Source organism: Watersipora subatra, unplaced genomic scaffold (genome assembly GCF_963576615.1).
Source record: "Watersipora subatra unplaced genomic scaffold, tzWatSuba1.1 SCAFFOLD_115, whole genome shotgun sequence".
Taxonomy (NCBI): Eukaryota; Metazoa; Bryozoa; class Gymnolaemata; order Cheilostomatida; family Watersiporidae; genus Watersipora; species Watersipora subatra.
Window position 1 is genome coordinate 60,461 of NW_027045354.1, and position 22,890 is coordinate 83,350.

Sequence of the window (22,890 nt, forward strand, 5' to 3'; positions counted from 1 at the left end):
TTATCGCCAGACGATAGGTTGTGACAATTTTGAAGGCAGTTCTGATCAGCAAGAGTGTAAATTCATGAATTGCGAAATAATGATTCAGCTTGAGGTACGTTCCTAGAGTTGTTCCATTTTTCCTGACTAAAAGTAATTTTTATTTTGCGTGTAAATTTTAATAAGTGGCTAGCATTGATAGAAAGATATGTATTTTCTCTATTTTAAAGTTTTATGGTACCTGACCGATTGTAAAGTTTTATGATATCTGATATATTATCAGGTTCAATGGTATCTGATATATTGTAAGGTTCTATGGTATCTATTCTATTTGGGTGTAGTGGATTGAAGGTTGCAAATTCGAATCCTACGCAATGTAATGTTTTTCTAAACCTGTAATTGTGGTTTCAGACAGACAAAAGGACACGACTCATATGATAGCATAGAATGCACATGTTGCATATTATTCATTGAGTATGCTCACTAAATTATTCACTGAAAAAGAAACTGTTCAATTGCTTCACATCTGGTTAAAGTTGAGAATTCTTTTGAAACTAGTTAACATATGATTGGTTTTTATGACATGGTTATTTTTTCTTTAATTCAGAGTAGCAGAGGACATTTGGAACCTTATGCTTCTGCATGCCTTTGACAGCGAGGACAAGCTGTTATCAACCTTAATGAGGTCACACGCTTACCATACCAGTTACCATACACCCGCTTACTGTCATACCAGTAACACCTACTGGTAAAAAGCTCAACTTCCAACAAGATCTGATAAATCCAAAAAGTCAGCTCGCTGTTCTCTACTGCAAAGGTACCAGTCAACCTGACAATGTAGAATTGACATCACAAGATAGTTTTAAAACAGTTGTTTTCAAATAAACATGAGTGTTGAATTTGCTTGTCATATTATTCTATTTTGACTATGTTTAGTTTGTTCACTTTTACTTAACTTGTAGGTGCTAATTCAAATATTATTGGTTCAGATATAGTGAAAGTGTTAAGCTCTTGTAAGTAATGCTGATATTTACCAGTACAAGTTACTTCTTTATTCTATAAGTCAAACAATCATCTATTGTACCTGATATATTGTTAGGTTCTATGGTATCTTATCTATTATGAAGCTTTATGGTACCTGATATATTGTAAGGCTCTGTAGTACCTGATGTATCGTAAGGTTTTTGGTACTTGATCAATTGTAAGATTCTATGGTACCTGATCATTTGCAAAGTTCTATAGTAACTGAGCTATTGTCAGGTTCGCCCTTCACTCAGTTAGAGTACAGCAAATGGTGTATCGATAACTAACCATTATATTTAGAAGGTTGAAGTAGAGTAAAAAAACTATGATGGTAAAATCCTATTGGTAAAGACAGTGACGGCTGTATTTGTTCTTTAATACTTTTTTTGTGCTACGCTAGGTAACTCTATGTTTACACATAGAGTTTGCTAGCGTAGCACAAAAATACAGCTCAAGTTGATAGGCTATTACTTACTGCTGTGACAAAACATCTAATACTAGTAGTTACTAACACAAGAGATCTGTTATATTTTTTTTAGGTGGTAAACTGATGAGCTGCTATACACTGTTGCACTATGGAACTGTCACATTTCCCTGTTTTCTTTAGTGCTCGCCGTGGAGGAATGTCAGTTATACCTAAACTTTCATGCCAAGTTCTATACCTGCACCATCTACAGTTATCGCCACACGATAGGTTGTGACAATTTTGAAGGCAGTTCTGATCAGCAAGAGTGTAAATTCATGAATTGCGAAATAATGATTAGGCTTGAAGTACGTTTCTAAAGTTTTTCCATTTTTCCTGACTAAAGGTGATTTTTATTTTGCGTGTAAACATATAAAAGTGACTAGCATTGATAGAAAGCTATTTATTTTCTCTATTGTAAGGTGCTATGGTACCTGATCAATTGCAAAGTTCTATGGTAAATGAGCTAATGTCAGGTTTGCCCTACATACAGTTAGAGTACAGCAAATGTTGTATCGATAACTAACCATCAGATTTGGAAGGTTGAAGTAGAGTAATAAAACTATGATGGTAAAATCTTATTGGTAAAGACAGTGACGGCGGTATTTATACTTTAATACATTTTTTGTGCTACGCTAGGTAACTCTATGTTTACACATAGAATTACCTAGCGTAGCACAAAAATACAGTTCAAGTTGATATTATTTACTGCTGTGACAAAACCTCTTTTACTAGTAGTTAGTAACACAAGAGATCTGTTATATTTTTTGAGGTGGTAAACTGATGAGCCGCTATACACTGTTGCACTATGGAACTGTCACATTTCCCTGTTTTCTTTAGTGCTCGCCGAGGAGGAATGTCAGTTATACCTAAACTTTCATGCCAAGTTCTATACCTGCACCATCTACAGTTATCGCCACCCGATAGATTGTGACAATTTTGCAGGCAGTTCCGATCAGCAAGAGTATAAATTCATGAATTGCGAAATAATGATTCAGCTTGAGGTACGTTCCTAGAGTTGTTCCATTTTTCCTGACTAAAAGTAATTTTTATTTTGCGTGTAAATTTTAATAAGTGGCTAGCATTGATAGAAAGATATGTATTTTCTCTATTTTAAAGTTTTATGGTACCTGATCAATTGCAAAGTTCTATGGTAAATGAGCTAATGTCAGGTTTGCCCTACATACAGTTAGAGTACAGCAAATGTTGTATCGATAACTAACCATTAGATTTGGAAGGTTGAAGTAGAGTAATAAAACTATGATGGTAAAATCTTATTGGTAAAGACAGTGACGGCGGTATTTATACTTTAATACATTTTTTGTGCTACGCTAGGTAACTCTATGTTTACACATAGAATTACCTAGCGTAGCACAAAAATACAGTTCAAGTTGATATTATTTATTGCTGTGACAAAACCTCTTTTACTAGTAGTTAGTAACACAAGAGATCTGTTATATTTTTTTGAGGTGGTAAACTGATGAGCCGCTATACACTGTTGCACTATGGAACTGTCACATTTCCCTGTTTTCTTTAGTGCTCGCCGAGGAGGAATGTCAGTTATACCTAAACTTTCATGCCAAGTTCTATACCTGCACCATCTACAGTTATCGCCACCCGATAGATTGTGACAATTTTGCAGGCAGTTCCGATCAGCAAGAGTATAAATTCATGAATTGCGAAATAATGATTCAGCTTGAGGTACGTTCCTAGAGTTGTTCCATTTTTCCTGACTAAAAGTAATTTTTATTTTGCGTGTAAATTTTAATAAGTGGCTAGCATTGATAGAAAGATATGTATTTTCTCTATTTTAAAGTTTTATGGTACCTGACCGATTGTAAAGTTTTATGATATCTGATATATTATCAGGTTCAATGGTATCTGATATATTGTAAGGTTCTATGGTATCTATTCTATTTGGGTGTAGTGGATTGAAGGTTGCAAATTCGAATCCTACGCAATGTAATGTTTTTCTAAACCTGTAATTGTGGTTTCAGACAGACAAAAGGACACGACTCATATGATAGCATAGAATGCACATGTTGCATATTATTCATTGAGTATGCTCACTAAATTATTCACTGAAAAAGAAACTGTTCAATTGCTTCACATCTGGTTAAAGTTGAGAATTCTTTTGAAACTAGTTAACATATGATTGGTTTTTATGACATGGTTATTTTTTCTTTAATTCAGAGTAGCAGAGGACATTTGGAACCTTATGCTTCTGCATGCCTTTGACAGCGAGGACAAGCTGTTATCAACCTTAATGAGGTCACACGCTTACCATACCAGTTACCATACACCCGCTTACTGTCATACCAGTAACACCTACTGGTAAAAAGCTCAACTTCCAACAAGATCTGATGAATCCAAAAAGTCAGCTCGCTGTTCTCTACTGCAAAGGTACCAGTCAACCTGACAATGTAGAATTGACATCACAAGATAGTTTTAAAACAGTTGTTTTCAAATAAACATGAGTGTTGAATTTGCTTGTCATATTATTCTATTTTGACTATGTTTAGTTTGTTCACTTTTACTTAACTTGTAGGTGCTAAATCAAATATTATTGGTTCAGATATAGTGAAAGTGTTAAGCTCTTGTAAGTAATGCTGATATTTACCAGTACAAGTTACTTCTTTATTCTATAAGTCAAACAATCATCTATTGTACCTGATATATTGTTAGGTTCTATGGTATCTTATCTATTATGAAGCTTTATGGTACCTGATATATTGTAAGGCTCTGTAGTACCTGATGTATCGTAAGGTTTTTGGTACTTGATCAATTGTAAGGTTCTATGGTACCTGATCATTTGCAAAGTTCTATAGTAACTGAGCTATTGTCAGGTTCGCCCTTCACTCAGTTAGAGTACAGCAAATGGTGTATCGATAACTAACCATTATATTTAGAAGGTTGAAGTAGAGTAATAAAACTATGATGGTAAAATCTTATTGGTAAAGACAGTGACGGCTGTATTTGTACTTTAATACTTTTTTTGTGCTACGCTAGGTAACTCTATGTTTACACATAGAGTTTGCTAGCGTAGCACAAAAATACAGCTCAAGTTGATAGGCTATTACTTACTGCTGTGACAAAACATCTAATACTAGTAGTTACTAACACAAGAGATCTGTTATATTTTTTTTTAGGTGGTAAACTGATGAGCTGCTATACACTGTTGCACTATGGAACTGTCACATTTCCCTGTTTTCTTTAGTGCTCGCCGTGGAGGAATGTCAGTTATACCTAAGCTTTCATGCCAAGTTCTATACCTGCACCATCTACAGTTATCGCCACCCGATAGATTGTGACAATTTTGCAGGCAGTTCCGATCAGCAAGAGTATAAATTCATGAATTGCGAAATAATGATTAGGCTTGAAGTACGTTTCTAAAGTTTTTCCATTTTTCCTGACTAAAGGTGATTTTTATTTTGCGTGTAAACATATAAAAGTGACTAGCATTGATAGAAAGCTATTTATTTTCTCTATTGTAAGGTGCTATGGTACCTGATCAATTGCAAAGTTCTATGGTAAATGAGCTAATGTCAGGTTTGCCCTACATACAGTTAGAGTACAGCAAATGTTGTATCGATAACTAACCATCAGATTTGGAAGGTTGAAGTAGAGTAATAAAACTATGATGGTAAAATCTTATTGGTAAAGACAGTGACGGCGGTATTTATACTTTAATACATTTTTTGTGCTACGCTAGGTAACTCTATGTTTACACATAAAATTACCTAGCGTAGCACAAAAATACAGTTCAAGTTGATATTATTTACTGCTGTGACAAAACCTCTTTTACTAGTAGTTAGTAACACAAGAGATCTGTTATATTTTTTGAGGTGGTAAACTGATGAGCCGCTATACACTGTTGCACTATGGAACTGTCACATTTCCCTGTTTTCTTTAGTGCTCGCCGAGGAGGAATGTCAGTTATACCTAAACTTTCATGCCAAGTTCTATACCTGCACCATCTACAGTTATCGCCACCCGATAGATTGTGACAATTTTGCAGGCAGTTCCGATCAGCAAGAGTATAAATTCATGAATTGCGAAATAATGATTCAGCTTGAGGTACGTTCCTAGAGTTGTTCCATTTTTCCTGACTAAAAGTAATTTTTATTTTGCGTGTAAATTTTAATAAGTGGCTAGCATTGATAGAAAGATATGTATTTTCTCTATTTTAAAGTTTTATGGTACCTGATAAATTGCAAAGTTTTATGGTAAATGAGCTAATGTCAGGTTTGCCCTACATACAGTTAGAGTACAGCAAATGTTGTATCGATAACTAACCATTAGATTTGGAAGGTTGAAGTAGAGTAATAAAACTATGATGGTAAAATCTTATTGGTAAAGACAGTGACGGCGGTATTTATACTTTAATACATTTTTTGTGCTACGCTAGGTAACTCTATGTTTACACATAGAATTACCTAGCGTAGCACAAAAATACAGTTCAAGTTGATATTATTTATTGCTGTGACAAAACCTCTTTTACTAGTAGTTAGTAACACAAGAGATCTGTTATATTTTTTTGAGGTGGTAAACTGATGAGCCGCTATACACTGTTGCACTATGGAACTGTCACATTTCCCTGTTTTCTTTAGTGCTCGCCGAGGAGGAATGTCAGTTATACCTAAACTTTCATGCCAAGTTCTATACCTGCACCATCTACAGTTATCGCCACCCGATAGATTGTGACAATTTTGCAGGCAGTTCCGATCAGCAAGAGTATAAATTCATGAATTGCGAAATAATGATTCAGCTTGAGGTACGTTCCTAGAGTTGTTCCATTTTTCCTGACTAAAAGTAATTTTTATTTTGCGTGTAAACTTTAGTAAGTGGCTAGCATTGATAGAAGGATATGTATTTTCTCTATTTTAAAGTTTTATGGTACCTGACCGATTGTAAAGTTTTATGATATCTGATATATTATCAGGTTCAATGGTATCTGATATATTGTAAGGTTCTATGGTATCTATTCTATTTGGGTGTAGTGGATTGAAGGTTGCAAATTCGAATCCTACGCAATGTAATGTTTTTCTAAACCTGTAATTGTGGTTTCAGACAGACAAAAGGACACGACTCATATGATAGCATAGAATGCACATGTTGCATATTATTCATTGAGTATGCTCACTAAATTATTCACTGAAAAAGAAACTGTTCAATTGCTTCACATCTGGTTAAAGTTGAGAATTTTTTTGAAACTAGTTAACATATGATTGGTTTTTATGACATGGTTATTTTTTCTTTAATTCAGAGTAGCAGAGGACATTTGGAACCTTATGCTTCTGCATGCCTTTGACAGCGAGGACAAGCTGTTATCAACCTTAATGAGGTCACACGCTTACCATACCAGTTACCATACACCCGCTTACTGTCATACCAGTAACACCTACTGGTAAAAAGCTCAACTTCCAACAAGATCTGATGAATCCAAAAAGTCAGCTCGCTGTTCTCTACTGCAAAGGTACCAGTCAACCTGACAATGTAGAATTGACATCACAAGATAGTTTTAAAACAGTTGTTTTCAAATAAACATGAGTGTTGAATTTGCTTGTCATATTATTCTATTTTGACTATGTTTAGTTTGTTCACTTTTACTTAACTTGTAGGTGCTAAATCAAATATTATTGGTTCAGATATAGTGAAAGTGTTAAGCTCTTGTAAGTAATGCTGATATTTACCAGTACAAGTTACTTCTTTATTCTATAAGTCAAACAATCATCTATTGTACCTGATATATTGTTAGGTTCTATGGTATCTTATCTATTATGAAGCTTTATGGTACCTGATATATTGTAAGGCTCTGTAGTACCTGATGTATCGTAAGGTTTTTGGTACTTGATCAATTGTAAGGTTCTATGGTACCTGATCATTTGCAAAGTTCTATAGTAACTGAGCTATTGTCAGGTTCGCCCTTCACTCAGTTAGAGTACAGCAAATGGTGTATCGATAACTAACCATTATATTTAGAAGGTTGAAGTAGAGTAATAAAACTATGATGGTAAAATCTTATTGGTAAAGACAGTGACGGCTGTATTTGTACTTTAATACTTTTTTTGTGCTACGCTAGGTAACTCTATGTTTACACATAGAGTTTGCTAGCGTAGCACAAAAATACAGCTCAAGTTGATAGGCTATTACTTACTGCTGTGACAAAACATCTAATACTAGTAGTTACTAACACAAGAGATCTGTTATATTTTTTTTTAGGTGGTAAACTGATGAGCTGCTATACACTGTTGCACTATGGAACTGTCACATTTCCCTGTTTTCTTTAGTGCTCGCCGTGGAGGAATGTCAGTTATACCTAAGCTTTCATGCCAAGTTCTATACCTGCACCATCTACAGTTATCGCCACACGATAGGTTGTGACAATTTTGAAGGCAGTTCTGATCAGCAAGAGTGTAAATTCATGAATTGCGAAATAATGATTAGGCTTGAAGTACGTTTCTAAAGTTTTTCCATTTTTCCTGACTAAAGGTGATTTTTATTTTGCGTGTAAATTTTAATAAGTGGCTAGCATTGATAGAAAGATATGTATTTTCTCTATTTTAAAGTTTTATGGTACCTGATCAATTGCAAAGTTCTATGGTAAATGAGCTAATGTCAGTTTTGCCCTACATACAGTTAGAGTACAGCAAATGTTGTATCGATAACTAACCATTAGATTTGGAAGGTTGAAGTAGAGTAATAAAACTATGATGGTAAAATCTTATTGGTAAAGACAGTGACGGCGGTATTTATACTTTAATACATTTTTTGTGCTACGCTAGGTAACTCTATGTTTACACATAGAATTACCTAGCGTAGCACAAAAATACAGTTCAAGTTGATATTATTTACTGCTGTGACAAAACCTCTTTTACTAGTAGTTAGTAACACAAGAGATCTGTTATATTTTTTGAGGTGGTAAACTGATGAGCCGCTATACACTGTTGCACTATGGAACTGTCACATTTCCCTGTTTTGTTTAGTGCTCGCCGAGGAGGAATGTCAGTTATACCTAAACTTTCATGCCAAGTTCTATACCTGCACCATCTACAGTTATCGCCACCCGATAGATTGTGACAATTTTGCAGGCAGTTCCGATCAGCAAGAGTATAAATTCATGAATTGCGAAATAATGATTCAGCTTGAGGTACGTTCCTAGAGTTGTTCCATTTTTCCTGACTAAAAGTAATTTTTATTTTGCGTGTAAATTTTAATAAGTGGCTAGCATTGATAGAAAGATATGTATTTTCTCTATTTTAAAGTTTTATGGTACCTGATCAATTGCAAAGTTCTATGGTAAATGAGCTAATGTCAGGTTTGCCCTACATACAGTTAGAGTACAGCAAATGTTGTATCGATAACTAACCATTAGATTTGGAAGGTTGAAGTAGAGTAATAAAACTATGATGGTAAAATCTTATTGGTAAAGACAGTGACGGCGGTATTTATACTTTAATACATTTTTTGTGCTACGCTAGGTAACTCTATGTTTACACATAGAATTACCTAGCGTAGCACAAAAATACAGTTCAAGTTGATATTATTTACTGCTGTGACAAAACCTCTTTTACTAGTAGTTAGTAACACAAGAGATCTGTTATATTTTTTTGAGGTGGTAAACTGATGAGCCGCTATACACTGTTGCACTATGGAACTGTCACATTTCCCTGTTTTCTTTAGTGCTCGCCGAGGAGGAATGTCAGTTATACCTAAACTTTCATGCCAAGTTCTATACCTGCACCATCTACAGTTATCGCCACCCGATAGATTGTGACAATTTTGCAGGCAGTTCCGATCAGCAAGAGTATAAATTCATGAATTGCGAAATAATGATTCAGCTTGAGGTACGTTCCTAGAGTTGTTCCATTTTTCCTGACTAAAAGTAATTTTTATTTTGCGTGTAAATTTTAATAAGTGGCTAGCATTGATAGAAAGATATGTATTTTCTCTATTTGAAAGTTTTATGGTACCTGATCAATTGCAAAGTTCTAACACAAGAGATCTGTTATATTTTTTTTCAGGTGGTAAACTGATGAGCCGCTATACACTGTTGCACTATGGAACTGTCACATTTCCCTGTTTTCTTTAGTGCTCGCCGAGGAGGAATGTCAGTTATACCTAAACTTTCATGCCAAGTTCTATACCTGCACCATCTACAGTTATCGCCACCCGATAGATTGTGACAATTTTGCAGGCAGTTCCGATCAGCAAGAGTATATATTCATGAATTGCGAAATAATCATTCAGCTTGAGGTACGTTCCTAGAGTTGTTCCATTTTTCCTGACTAAAAGTAATTTTTATTTTGCGTGTAAATTTTAATAAGTGGCTAGCATTGATAGAAAGATATGTATTTTCTCTATTTTAAAGTTTTATGGTACCTGACCGATTGTAAAGTTTTATGATATCTGATATATTATCAGGTTCAATGGTATCTGATATATTGTAAGGTTCTATGGTATCTATTCTATTTGGGTGTAGTGGATTGAAGGTTGCAAATTCGAATCCTACGCAATGTAATGTTTTTCTAAACCTGTAATTGTGGTTTCAGACAGACAAAAGGACACGACTCATATGATAGCATAGAATGCACATGTTGCATATTATTCATTGAGTATGCTCACTAAATTATTCACTGAAAAAGAAACTGTTCAATTGCTTCACATCTGGTTAAAGTTGAGAATTCTTTTGAAACTAGTTAACATATGATTGGTTTTTATGACATGGTTATTTTTTCTTTAATTCAGAGTAGCAGAGGACATTTGGAACCTTATGCTTGTGCATGCCTTTGACAGCGAGGACAAGCTGTTATCAACCTTAATGAGGTCACACGCTTACCATACCAGTTACCATACACCCGCTTACTGTCATACCAGTAACACCTACTGGTAAAAAGCTCAACTTCCCACAAGATCTGATAAATCCAAAAAGTCAGCTCGCTGTTCTCTACTGCAAAGGTACCAGTCGACCTGACAATGTAGAATTGACATCACAAGATAGTTTTAAAACAGTTGTTTTCAAATAAACATGAGTGTTGAATTTGCTTGTCATATTATTCTATTTTGACTATGTTTAGTTTGTGCACTTTTACTTAACTTGTAGGTGCTAATTCAAATATTATTGGTTCAGATATAGTGAAAGTGTTAAGCTCTTGTAAGTAATGCTGATATTTACCAGTACAAGTTACTTCTTTATTCTATAAGTCAAACAATCATCTATTGCACCTTATATATTGTTAGGTTCTATGGTATCTTATCTATTATGAAGCTTTATGGTACCTGATATATTTTAAGGCTCTGTAGTACCTGATGTATCGTAAGGTTTTTGGTACTTGATCAATTGTAAGGCTCTATGGTACCTGATCATTTGCAAAGTCCTATAGTAACTGAGCTATTGTCAGGTTCGCCCTTCACTCAGTTAGAGTACAGCAAATGGTGTATCGATAACTAACCATTAGATTTGGAAGGTTGAAGTAGAGTAATAAAACTATGATGGTAAAATCTTATTGGTAAAGACAGTGACGGCGGTATTTATACTTTAATACATTTTTTGTGCTACGCTAGGTAACTCTATGTTTACACATAGAATTACCTAGCGTAGCACAAAAATACAGTTCAAGTTGATATTATTTACTGCTGTGACAAAACCTCTTTTACTAGTAGTTAGTAACACAAGAGATCTGTTATATTTTTTTGAGGTGGTAAACTGATGAGCCGCTATACACTGTTGCACTATGGAACTGTCACATTTCCCTGTTTTGTTTAGTGCTCGCCGAGGAGGAATGTCAGTTATACCTAAACTTTCATGCCAAGTTCTATACCTGCACCATCTACAGTTATCGCCACCCGATAGATTGTGACAATTTTGCAGGCAGTTCCGATCAGCAAGAGTATAAATTCATGAATTGCGAAATAATGATTCAGCTTGAGGTACGTTCCTAGAGTTGTTCCATTTTTCCTGACTAAAAGTAATTTTTATTTTGCGTGTAAATTTTAATAAGTGGCTAGCATTGATAGAAAGATATGTATTTTCTCTATTTTAAAGTTTTATGGTACCTGATCAATTGCAAAGTTCTATGGTAAATGAGCTAATGTCAGGTTTGCCCTACATACAGTTAGAGTACAGCAAATGTTGTATCGATAACTAACCATTAGATTTGAAAGGTTGAAGTAGAGTAATAAAACTATGATGGTAAAATCTTATTGGTAAAGACAGTGACGGCGGTATTTATACTTTAATACATTTTTTGTGCTACGCTAGGTAACTCTATGTTTACACATAGAATTACCTAGCGTAGCACAAAAATACAGTTCAAGTTGATATTATTTACTGCTGTGACAAAACCTCTTTTACTAGTAGTTAGTAACACAAGAGATCTGTTATATTTTTTGAGGTGGTAAACTGATGAGCCGCTATACACTGTTGCACTATGGAACTGTCACATTTCCCTGTTTTCTTTAGTGCTCGCCGAGGAGGAATGTCAGTTATACCTAAACTTTCATGCCAAGTTCTATACCTGCACCATCTACAGTTATCGCCACCCGATAGATTGTGACAATTTTGCAGGCAGTTCCGATCAGCAAGAGTATAAATTCATGAATTGCGAAATAATGATTCAGCTTGAGGTACGTTCCTAGAGTTGTTCCATTTTTCCTGACTAAAAGTAATTTTTATTTTGCGTGTAAATTTTAATAAGTGGCTAGCATTGATAGAAAGATATGTATTTTCTCTATTTTAAAGTTTTATGGTACCTGATCAATTGCAAAGTTCTATGGTAAATGAGCTAATGTCAGGTTTGCCCTACATACAGTTAGAGTACAGCAAATGTTGTATCGATAACTAACCATTAGATTTGGAAGGTTGAAGTAGAATAATAAAACTATGATGGTAAAATCTTATTGGTAAAGACAGTGACGGCGGTATTTATACTTTAATACATTTTTTGTGCTACGCTAGGTAACTCTATGTTTACACATAGAATTACCTAGCGTAGCACAAAAATACAGTTCAAGTTGATATTATTTACTGCTGTGACAAAACATCTAATACTAGTAGTTAGTAACACAAGAGATCTGTTATATGTTTTTCAGGTGGTACACTGATGAGCTGCTATACACTGTTGCACTATGGAACTGTCACATTTCCCTGTTTTCTTTAGTGCTCGCCGTGGAGGAATGTCAGTTATACCTAAACTTTCATGCCAAGTTCTATACCTGCACCATCTACAGTTATCGCCAGACGATAGGTTGTGACAATTTTGAAGGCAGTTCTGATCAGCAAGAGTGTAAATTCATGAATTGCGAAATAATGATTCAGCTTGAGGTACGTTCCTAGAGTTGTTCCATTTTTCCTGACTAAAAGTAATTTTTATTTTGCGTGTAAATTTTAATAAGTGGCTAGCATTGATAGAAAGATATGTATTTTCTCTATTTTAAAGTTTTATGGTACCTGACCGATTGTAAAGTTTTATGATATCTGATATATTATCAGGTTCAATGGTATCTGATATATTGTAAGGTTCTATGGTATCTATTCTATTTGGGTGTAGTGGATTGAAGGTTGCAAATTCGAATCCTACGCAATGTAATGTTTTTCTAAACCTGTAATTGTGGTTTCAGACAGACAAAAGGACACGACTCATATGATAGCATAGAATGCACATGTTGCATATTATTCATTGAGTATGCTCACTAAATTATTCACTGAAAAAGAAACTGTTCAATTGCTTCACATCTGGTTAAAGTTGAGAATTCTTTTGAAACTAGTTAACATATGATTGGTTTTTATGACATGGTTATTTTTTCTTTAATTCAGAGTAGCAGAGGACATTTGGAACCTTATGCTTCTGCATGCCTTTGACAGCGAGCACAAGCTGTTATCAACCTTAATGAGGTCACACGCTTACCATACCAGTTACCATACACCCGCTTACTGTCATACCAGTAACGCCTACTGGTAAAACGCTCAACTTCCCACAAGATTTGATAAATCCAAAAAGTCAGCTCGCTGTTCTCTACTGCAAAGGTACCAGTCAACCTGACAATGTAGAATTGACATCACAAGATAGTTTTAAAACAGTTGTTTTCAAATAAACATGAGTGTTGAATTTGCTTGTCATATTATTCTATTTTGACTATGTTTAGTTTGTGCACTTTTACTTAACTTGTAGGTGCTAATTCAAATATTATTGGTTCAGATATAGTGAAAGTGTTAAGCTCTTGTAAGTAATGCTGATATTTACCAGTACAAGTTACTTCTTTATTCTATAAGTCAAACAATCATCTATTGTACCTGATATATTGTTAGGTTCTATGGTATCTTATCTATTATGAAGCTTTATGGTACCTGATATATTGTAAGGCTCTGTAGTACCTGATGTATCGTAAGGTTTTTGGTACTTGATCAATTGTAAGGTTCTATGGTACCTGATCATTTGCAAAGTTCTATAGTAACTGAGCTATTGTCAGGTTCGCCCTTCACTCAGTTAGAGTACAGCAAATGGTGTATCAATAACTAACCATTATATTTAGAAGGTTGAAGTAGAGTAATAAAACTATGATGGTAAAATCTTATTGGTAAAGACAGTGACGGCTGTATTTGTACTTTAATACTTTTTTTGTGCTACGCTAGGTAACTCTATGTTTACACATAGAGTTTGCTAGCGTAGCACAAAAATACAGCTCAAGTTGATAGGCTATTACTTACTGCTGTGACAAAACATCTAATACTAGTAGTTAGTAACACAAGAGATCTGTTATATTTTTTTTCAGGTGGTAAACTGATGAGCTGCTATACACTGTTGCACTATGGAACTGTCACATTTCCCTGTTTTCTTTAGTGCTCGCCGTGGAGGAATGTCAGTTATACCTAAACTTTCATGCCAAGTTCTATACCTGCACCATCTACAGTTATCGCCACACGATAATTTGTGACAATTTTGAAGGCAGTTCTGATCAGCAAGAGTGTAAATTCATGAATTGCGAAATAATGATTAGGCTTGAGGTACGTTTCTAAAGTTTTTCCATTTTTCCTGACTAAAGGTGATTTTTATTTTGCGTGTAAACATATAAAAGTGACTAGCATTGATAGAAAGCTATGTATTTTCTCTATTGTAAGGTGCTATGGTACCTGATCAATTGCAAAGTTCTATGGTAAATGAGCTAATGTCAGGTTTGCCCTACATACAGTTAGAGTACAGCAAATGTTGTATCGATAACTAACCATTAGATTTGGAAGGTTGAAGTAGAGTAATAAAACTATGATGGTAAAATCTTATTGGTAAAGACAGTGACGGCGGTATTTATACTTTAATACTTTTTTTGTGCTACGCTAGGTAACTCTATGTTTACACATAGAATTACCTAGCGTAGCACAAAATACAGTTCCAGTTGATATTATTTACTGCTGTGACAAAACCTCTTTTACTAGTAGTTAGTAACACAAGAGATCTGTTATATTTTTTTGAGGTGGTAAACTGATGAGCCGCTATACACTGTTGCACTATGGAACTGTCACATTTCCCTGTTTTCTTTAGTGCTCGCCGAGGAGGAATGTCAGTTATACCTAAACTTTCATGCCAAGTTCTATACCTGCACCATCTACAGTTATCGCCACCCGATAGATTGTGACAATTTTGCAGGCAGTTCCGATCAGCAAGAGTATAAATTCATGAATTGCGAAATAATGATTCAGCTTGAGGTACGTTCCTAGAGTTGTTCCATTTTTCCTGACTAAAAGTAATTTTTATTTTGCGTGTAAATTTTAATAAGTGGCTAGCATTGATAGAAAGATATGTATTTTCTCTATTTTAAAGTTTTATGGTACCTGATCAATTGCAAAGTTCTATGGTAAATGAGCTAATGTCAGGTTTGCCCTACATACAGTTAGAGTACAGCAAATGTTGTATCGATAACTAACCATTAGATTTGGAAGGTTGAAGTAGAGTAATAAAACTATGATGGTAAAATCTTATTGGTAAAGACAGTGACGGCGGTATTTATACTTTAATACATTTTTTGTGCTACGCTAGGTAACTCTATGTTTACACATAGAATTACCTAGCGTAGCACAAAAATACAGTTCAAGTTGATATTATTTACTGCTGTGACAAAACCTCTTTTACTAGTAGTTAGTAACACAAGAGATCTGTTATATTTTTTTGAGGTGGTAAACTGATGAGCCGCTATACACTGTTGCACTATGGAACTGTCACATTTCCCTGTTTTCTTTAGTGCTCGCCGAGGAGGAATGTCAGTTATACCTAAACTTTCATGCCAAGTTCTATACCTGCACCATCTACAGTTATCGCCACCCGATAGATTGTGACAATTTTGCAGGCAGTTCCGATCAGCAAGAGTATAAATTCATGAATTGCGAAATAATGATTCAGCTTGAGGTACGTTCCTAGAGTTGTTCCATTTTTCCTGACTAAAAGGAATTTTTATTTTGCGTGTAAATTTTAATAAGTGGCTAGCATTGATAGAAAGATATGTATTTTCTCTATTTTAAAGTTTTATGGTACCTGACCGATTGTAAAGTTTTATGATATCTGATATATTATCAGGTTCAATGGTATCTGATATATTGTAAGGTTCTATGGTATCTATTCTATTTCGGTGTAGTGGATTGAAGGTTGCAAATTCGAATCCTACGCAATGTAATGTTTTTCTAAACCTGTAATTGTGGTTTCAGACAGACAAAAGGACACGACTCATATGATAGCATAGAATGCACATGTTGCATATTATTCATTGAGTATGCTCACTAAATTATTCACTGAAAAAGAAACTGTTCAATTGCTTCACATCTGGTTAAAGTTGAGAATTCTTTTGAAACTAGTTAACATATGATTGGTTTTTATGACATGGTTATTTTTTCTTTAATTCAGAGTAGCAGAGGACATTTGGAACCTTATGCTTCTGCATGCCTTTGACAGCGAGGACAAGCTGTTATCAACCTTAATGAGGTCACACGCTTACCATACCAGTTACCATACACCCGCTTACTGTCATACCAGTAACACCTACTGGTAAAAAGCTCAACTTCCCACAAGATCTGATAAATCCAAAAAGTCAGCTCACTGTTCTCTACTGCAAAGGTACCAGTCAACCTGACAATGTAGAATTGACATCACAAGATAGTTTTAAAACAGTTGTTTTCAAATAAACATGAGTGTTGAATTTGCTTGTCATATTATTCTATTTTGACTATGTTTAGTTTGTGCACTTTTACTTAACTTGTAGGTGCTAATTCAAATATTATTGGTTCAGATATAGTGAAAGTGTTAAGCTCTTGTAAGTAATGCTGATATTTACCAGTACAAGTTACTTCTTTATTCTATAAGTCAAACAATCATCTATTGTACCTGATATATTGTTAGGTTCTATGGTATCTTATCTATTATGAAGCTTTATGGTACCTGATATATTGTAAGGCTCTGTAGTACCTGATGTATCGTAAGGTTTTTGGTACTTGATCAATTGTAAGGTTCTATGGTACCTGATCATTTGCAAAGTTCTATAGTAACTGAGCTATTGTCAGGTTCGCCCTTCACTCAGTTAGAGTACAGCAAATGGTGTATCGATAACTAACCATTATATTTAGAAGGTTGAAGTAGAGTAATAAAACTATGATGGTAAAATCTTATTGGTAAAGACAGTGACGGCTGTATTTGTACTTTAATACTTTTTTTGTGCTACGCTAGGTAACTCTATGTTTACACATAGAGTTTGCTAGCGTAGCACAAAAATACAGCTCAAGTTGATAGGCTATTACTTACTGCTGTGACAAAACATCTAATACTAGTAGTTAGTAACACAAGAGATCTGTTATATTTTTTTTCAGGTGGTAAACTGATGAGCTGCTATACACTGTTGCACTATGGAACTGTCACATTTCCCTGTTTTCTTTAGTGCTCGCCGTGGAGGAATGTCAGTTATACCTAAACTTTCATGCCAAGTTCTATACCTGCACCATCTACAGTTATCGCCAGACGATAGGTTGTGACAATTTTGAAGGCAGTTCTGATCAGCAAGAGTGTAAATTCATGAATTGCGAAATAATGATTCAGCTTGAGGTACGTTCCTAGAGTTGTTCCATTTTTCCTGACTAAAAGTAATTTTTATTTTGCGTGTAAATTTTAATAAGTGGCTAGCATTGATAGAAAGATATGTATTTTCTCTATTTTAAAGTTTTATGGTACCTGACCGATTGTAAAGTTTTATGATATCTGATATATTATCAGGTTCAATGGTATCTGATATATTGTAAGGTTCTATGGTATCTATTCTATTTGGGTGTAGTGGATTGAAGGTTGCAAATTCGAATCCTACGCAATGTAATGTTTTTCTAAACCTGTAATTGTGGTTTCAGACAGACAAAAGGACACGACTCATATGATAGCATAGAATGCACATGTTGCATATTATTCATTGAGTATGCTCACTAAATTATTCACTGAAAAAGAAACTGTTCAATTGCTTCACATCTGGTTAAAGTTGAGAATTCTTTTGAAACTAGTTAACATATGATTGGTTTTTATGACATGGTTATTTTTTCTTTAATTCAGAGTAGCAGAGGACATTTGGAACCTTATGCTTCTGCATGCCTTTGACAGCGAGGACAAGCTGTTATCAACCTTAATGAGGTCACACGCTTACCATACCAGTTACCATACACCCGCTTACTGTCATACCAGTAACACCTACTGGTAAAAAGCTCAACTTCCAACAAGATCTGATAAATCCAAAAAGTCAGCTCGCTGTTCTCTACTGCAAAGGTACCAGTCAACCTGACAATGTAGAATTGACATCACAAGATAGTTTTAAAACAGTTGTTTTCAAATAAACATGAGTGTTGAATTTGCTTGTCATATTATTCTATTTTGACTATGTTTAGTTTGTTCACTTTTACTTAACTTGTAGGTGCTAATTCAAATATTATTGGTTCAGATATAGTGAAAGTGTTAAGCTCTTGTAAGTAATGCTGATATTTACCAGTACAAGTTACTTCTTTATTCTATAAGTCAAACAATCATCTATTGTACCTGATATATTGTTAGGTTCTATGGTATCTTATCTATTATGAAGCTTTATGGTACCTGATATATTGTAAGGCTCTGTAGTACCTGATGTATCGTAAGGTTTTTGGTACTTGATCAATTGTAAGATTCTATGGTACCTGATCATTTGCAAAGTTCTATAGTAACTGAGCTATTGTCAGGTTCGCCCTTCACTCAGTTAGAGTACAGCAAATGGTGTATCGATAACTAACCATTATATTTAGAAGGTTGAAGTAGAGTAATAAAACTATGATGGTAAAATCTTATTGGTAAAGACAGTGACGGCTGTATTTGTACTTTAATACTTTTTTTGTGCTACGCTAGGTAACTCTATGTTTACACATAGAGTTTGCTAGCGTAGCACAAAAATACAGCTCAAGTTGATAGGCTATTACTTACTGCTGTGACAAAACATCTAATACTAGTAGTTAGTAACACAAGAGATCTGTTATATTTTTTTTCAGGTGGTAAACTGATGAGCTGCTATACACTGTTGCACTATGGAACTGTCACATTTCCCTGTTTTCTTTAGTGCTCGCCGTGGAGGAATGTCAGTTATACCTAAACTTTCATGCCAAGTTCTATACCTGCACCATCTACAGTTATCGCCAGACGATAGGTTGTGACAATTTTGAAGGCAGTTCTGATCAGCAAGAGTGTAAATTCATGAATTGCGAAATAATGATTCAGCTTGAGGTACGTTCCTAGAGTTGTTCCATTTTTCCTGACTAAAAGTAATTTTTATTTTGCGTGTAAATTTTAATAAGTGGCTAGCATTGATAGAAAGATATGTATTTTCTCTATTTTAAAGTTTTATGGTACCTGACCGATTGTAAAGTTTTATGATATCTGATATATTATCAGGTTCAATGGTATCTGATATATTGTAAGGTTCTATGGTATCTATTCTATTTGGGTGTAGTGGATTGAAGGTTGCAAATTCGAATCCTACGCAATGTAATGTTTTTCTAAACCTGTAATTGTGGTTTCAGACAGACAAAAGGACACGACTCATATGATAGCATAGAATGCACATGTTGCATATTATTCATTGAGTATGCTCACTAAATTATTCACTGAAAAAGAAACTGTTCAATTGCTTCACATCTGGTTAAAGTTGAGAATTCTTTTGAAACTAGTTAACATATGATTGGTTTTTATGACATGGTTATTTTTTCTTTAATTCAGAGTAGCAGAGGACATTTGGAACCTTATGCTTCTGCATGCCTTTGACAGCGAGGACAAGCTGTTATCAACCTTAATGAGGTCACACGCTTACCATACCAGTTACCATACACCCGCTTACTGTCATACCAGTAACACCTACTGGTAAAAAGCTCAACTTCCAACAAGATCTGATAAATCCAAAAAGTCAGCTCGCTGTTCTCTACTGCAAAGGTACCAGTCAACCTGACAATGTAGAATTGACATCACAAGATAGTTTTAAAACAGTTGTTTTCAAATAAACATGAGTGTTGAATTTGCTTGTCATATTATTCTATTTTGACTATGTTTAGTTTGTTCACTTTTACTTAACTTGTAGGTGCTAATTCAAATATTATTGGTTCAGATATAGTGAAAGTGTTAAGCTCTTGTAAGTAATGCTGATATTTACCAGTACAAGTTACTTCTTTATTCTATAAGTCAAACAATCATCTATTGTACCTGATATATTGTTAGGTTCTATGGTATCTTATCTATTATGAAGCTTTATGGTACCTGATATATTGTAAGGCTCTGTAGTACCTGATGTATCGTAAGGTTTTTGGTACTTGATCAATTGTAAGATTCTATGGTACCTGATCATTTGCAAAGTTCTATAGTAACTGAGCTATTGTCAGGTTCGCCCTTCACTCAGTTAGAGTACAGCAAATGGTGTATCGATAACTAACCATTATATTTAGAAGGTTGAAGTAGAGTAAAAAAACTATGATGGTAAAATCCTATTGGTAAAGACAGTGACGGCTGTATTTGTACTTTAATACTTTTTTTGTGCTACGCTAGGTAACTCTATGTTTACACATAGAGTTTGCTAGCGTAGCACAAAAATACAGCTCAAGTTGATAGGCTATTACTTACTGCTGTGACAAAACATCTAATACTAGTAGTTACTAACACAAGAGATCTGTTATATTTTTTTTTAGGTGGTAAACTGATGAGCTGCTATACACTGTTGCACTATGGAACTGTCACATTTCCCTGTTTTCTTTAGTGCTCGCCGTGGAGGAATGTCAGTTATACCTAAACTTTCATGCCAAGTTCTATACCTGCACCATCTACAGTTATCGCCACACGATAGGTTGTGACAATTTTGAAGGCAGTTCTGATCAGCAAGAGTGTAAATTCATGAATTGCGAAATAATGATTAGGCTTGAAGTACGTTTCTAAAGTTTTTCCATTTTTCCTGACTAAAGGTGATTTTTATTTTGCGTGTAAACATATAAAAGTGACTAGCATTGATAGAAAGCTATTTATTTTCTCTATTGTAAGGTGCTATGGTACCTGATCAATTGCAAAGTTCTATGGTAAATGAGCTAATGTCAGGTTTGCCCTACATACAGTTAGAGTACAGCAAATGTTGTATCGATAACTAACCATCAGATTTGGAAGGTTGAAGTAGAGTAATAAAACTATGATGGTAAAATCTTATTGGTAAAGACAGTGACGGCGGTATTTATACTTTAATACATTTTTTGTGCTACGCTAGGTAACTCTATGTTTACACATAGAATTACCTAGCGTAGCACAAAAATACAGTTCAAGTTGATATTATTTACTGCTGTGACAAAACCTCTTTTACTAGTAGTTAGTAACACAAGAGATCTGTTATATTTTTTGAGGTGGTAAACTGATGAGCCGCTATACACTGTTGCACTATGGAACTGTCACATTTCCCTGTTTTCTTTAGTGCTCGCCGAGGAGGAATGTCAGTTATACCTAAACTTTCATGCCAAGTTCTATACCTGCACCATCTACAGTTATCGCCACCCGATAGATTGTGACAATTTTGCAGGCAGTTCCGATCAGCAAGAGTATAAATTCATGAATTGCGAAATAATGATTCAGCTTGAGGTACGTTCCTAGAGTTGTTCCATTTTTCCTGACTAAAAGTAATTTTTATTTTGCGTGTAAATTTTAATAAGTGGCTAGCATTGATAGAAAGATATGTATTTTCTCTATTTTAAAGTTTTATGGTACCTGATCAATTGCAAAGTTCTATGGTAAATGAGCTAATGTCAGGTTTGCCCTACATACAGTTAGAGTACAGCAAATGTTGTATCGATAACTAACCATTAGATTTGGAAGGTTGAAGTAGAGTAATAAAACTATGATGGTAAAATCTTATTGGTAAAGACAGTGACGGCGGTATTTATACTTTAATACATTTTTTGTGCTACGCTAGGTAACTCTATGTTTACACATAGAATTACCTAGCGTAGCACAAAAATACAGTTCAAGTTGATATTATTTATTGCTGTGACAAAACCTCTTTTACTAGTAGTTAGTAACACAAGAGATCTGTTATATTTTTTTGAGGTGGTAAACTGATGAGCCGCTATACACTGTTGCACTATGGAACTGTCACATTTCCCTGTTTTCTTTAGTGCTCGCCGAGGAGGAATGTCAGTTATACCTAAACTTTCATGCCAAGTTCTATACCTGCACCATCTACAGTTATCGCCACCCGATAGATTGTGACAATTTTGCAGGCAGTTCCGATCAGCAAGAGTATAAATTCATGAATTGCGAAATAATGATTCAGCTTGAGGTACGTTCCTAGAGTTGTTCCATTTTTCCTGACTAAAAGTAATTTTTATTTTGCGTGTAAATTTTAATAAGTGGCTAGCATTGATAGAAAGATATGTATTTTCTCTATTTTAAAGTTTTATGGTACCTGACCGATTGTAAAGTTTTATGATATCTGATATATTATCAGGTTCAATGGTATCTGATATATTGTAAGGTTCTATGGTATCTATTCTATTTGGGTGTAGTGGATTGAAGGTTGCAAATTCGAATCCTACGCAATGTAATGTTTTTCTAAACCTGTAATTGTGGTTTCAGACAGACAAAAGGACACGACTCATATGATAGCATAGAATGCACATGTTGCATATTATTCATTGAGTATGCTCACTAAATTATTCACTGAAAAAGAAACTGTTCAATTGCTTCACATCTGGTTAAAGTTGAGAATTCTTTTGAAACTAGTTAACATATGATTGGTTTTTATGACATGGTTATTTTTTCTTTAATTCAGAGTAGCAGAGGACATTTGGAACCTTATGCTTCTGCATGCCTTTGACAGCGAGGACAAGCTGTTATCAACCTTAATGAGGTCACACGCTTACCATACCAGTTACC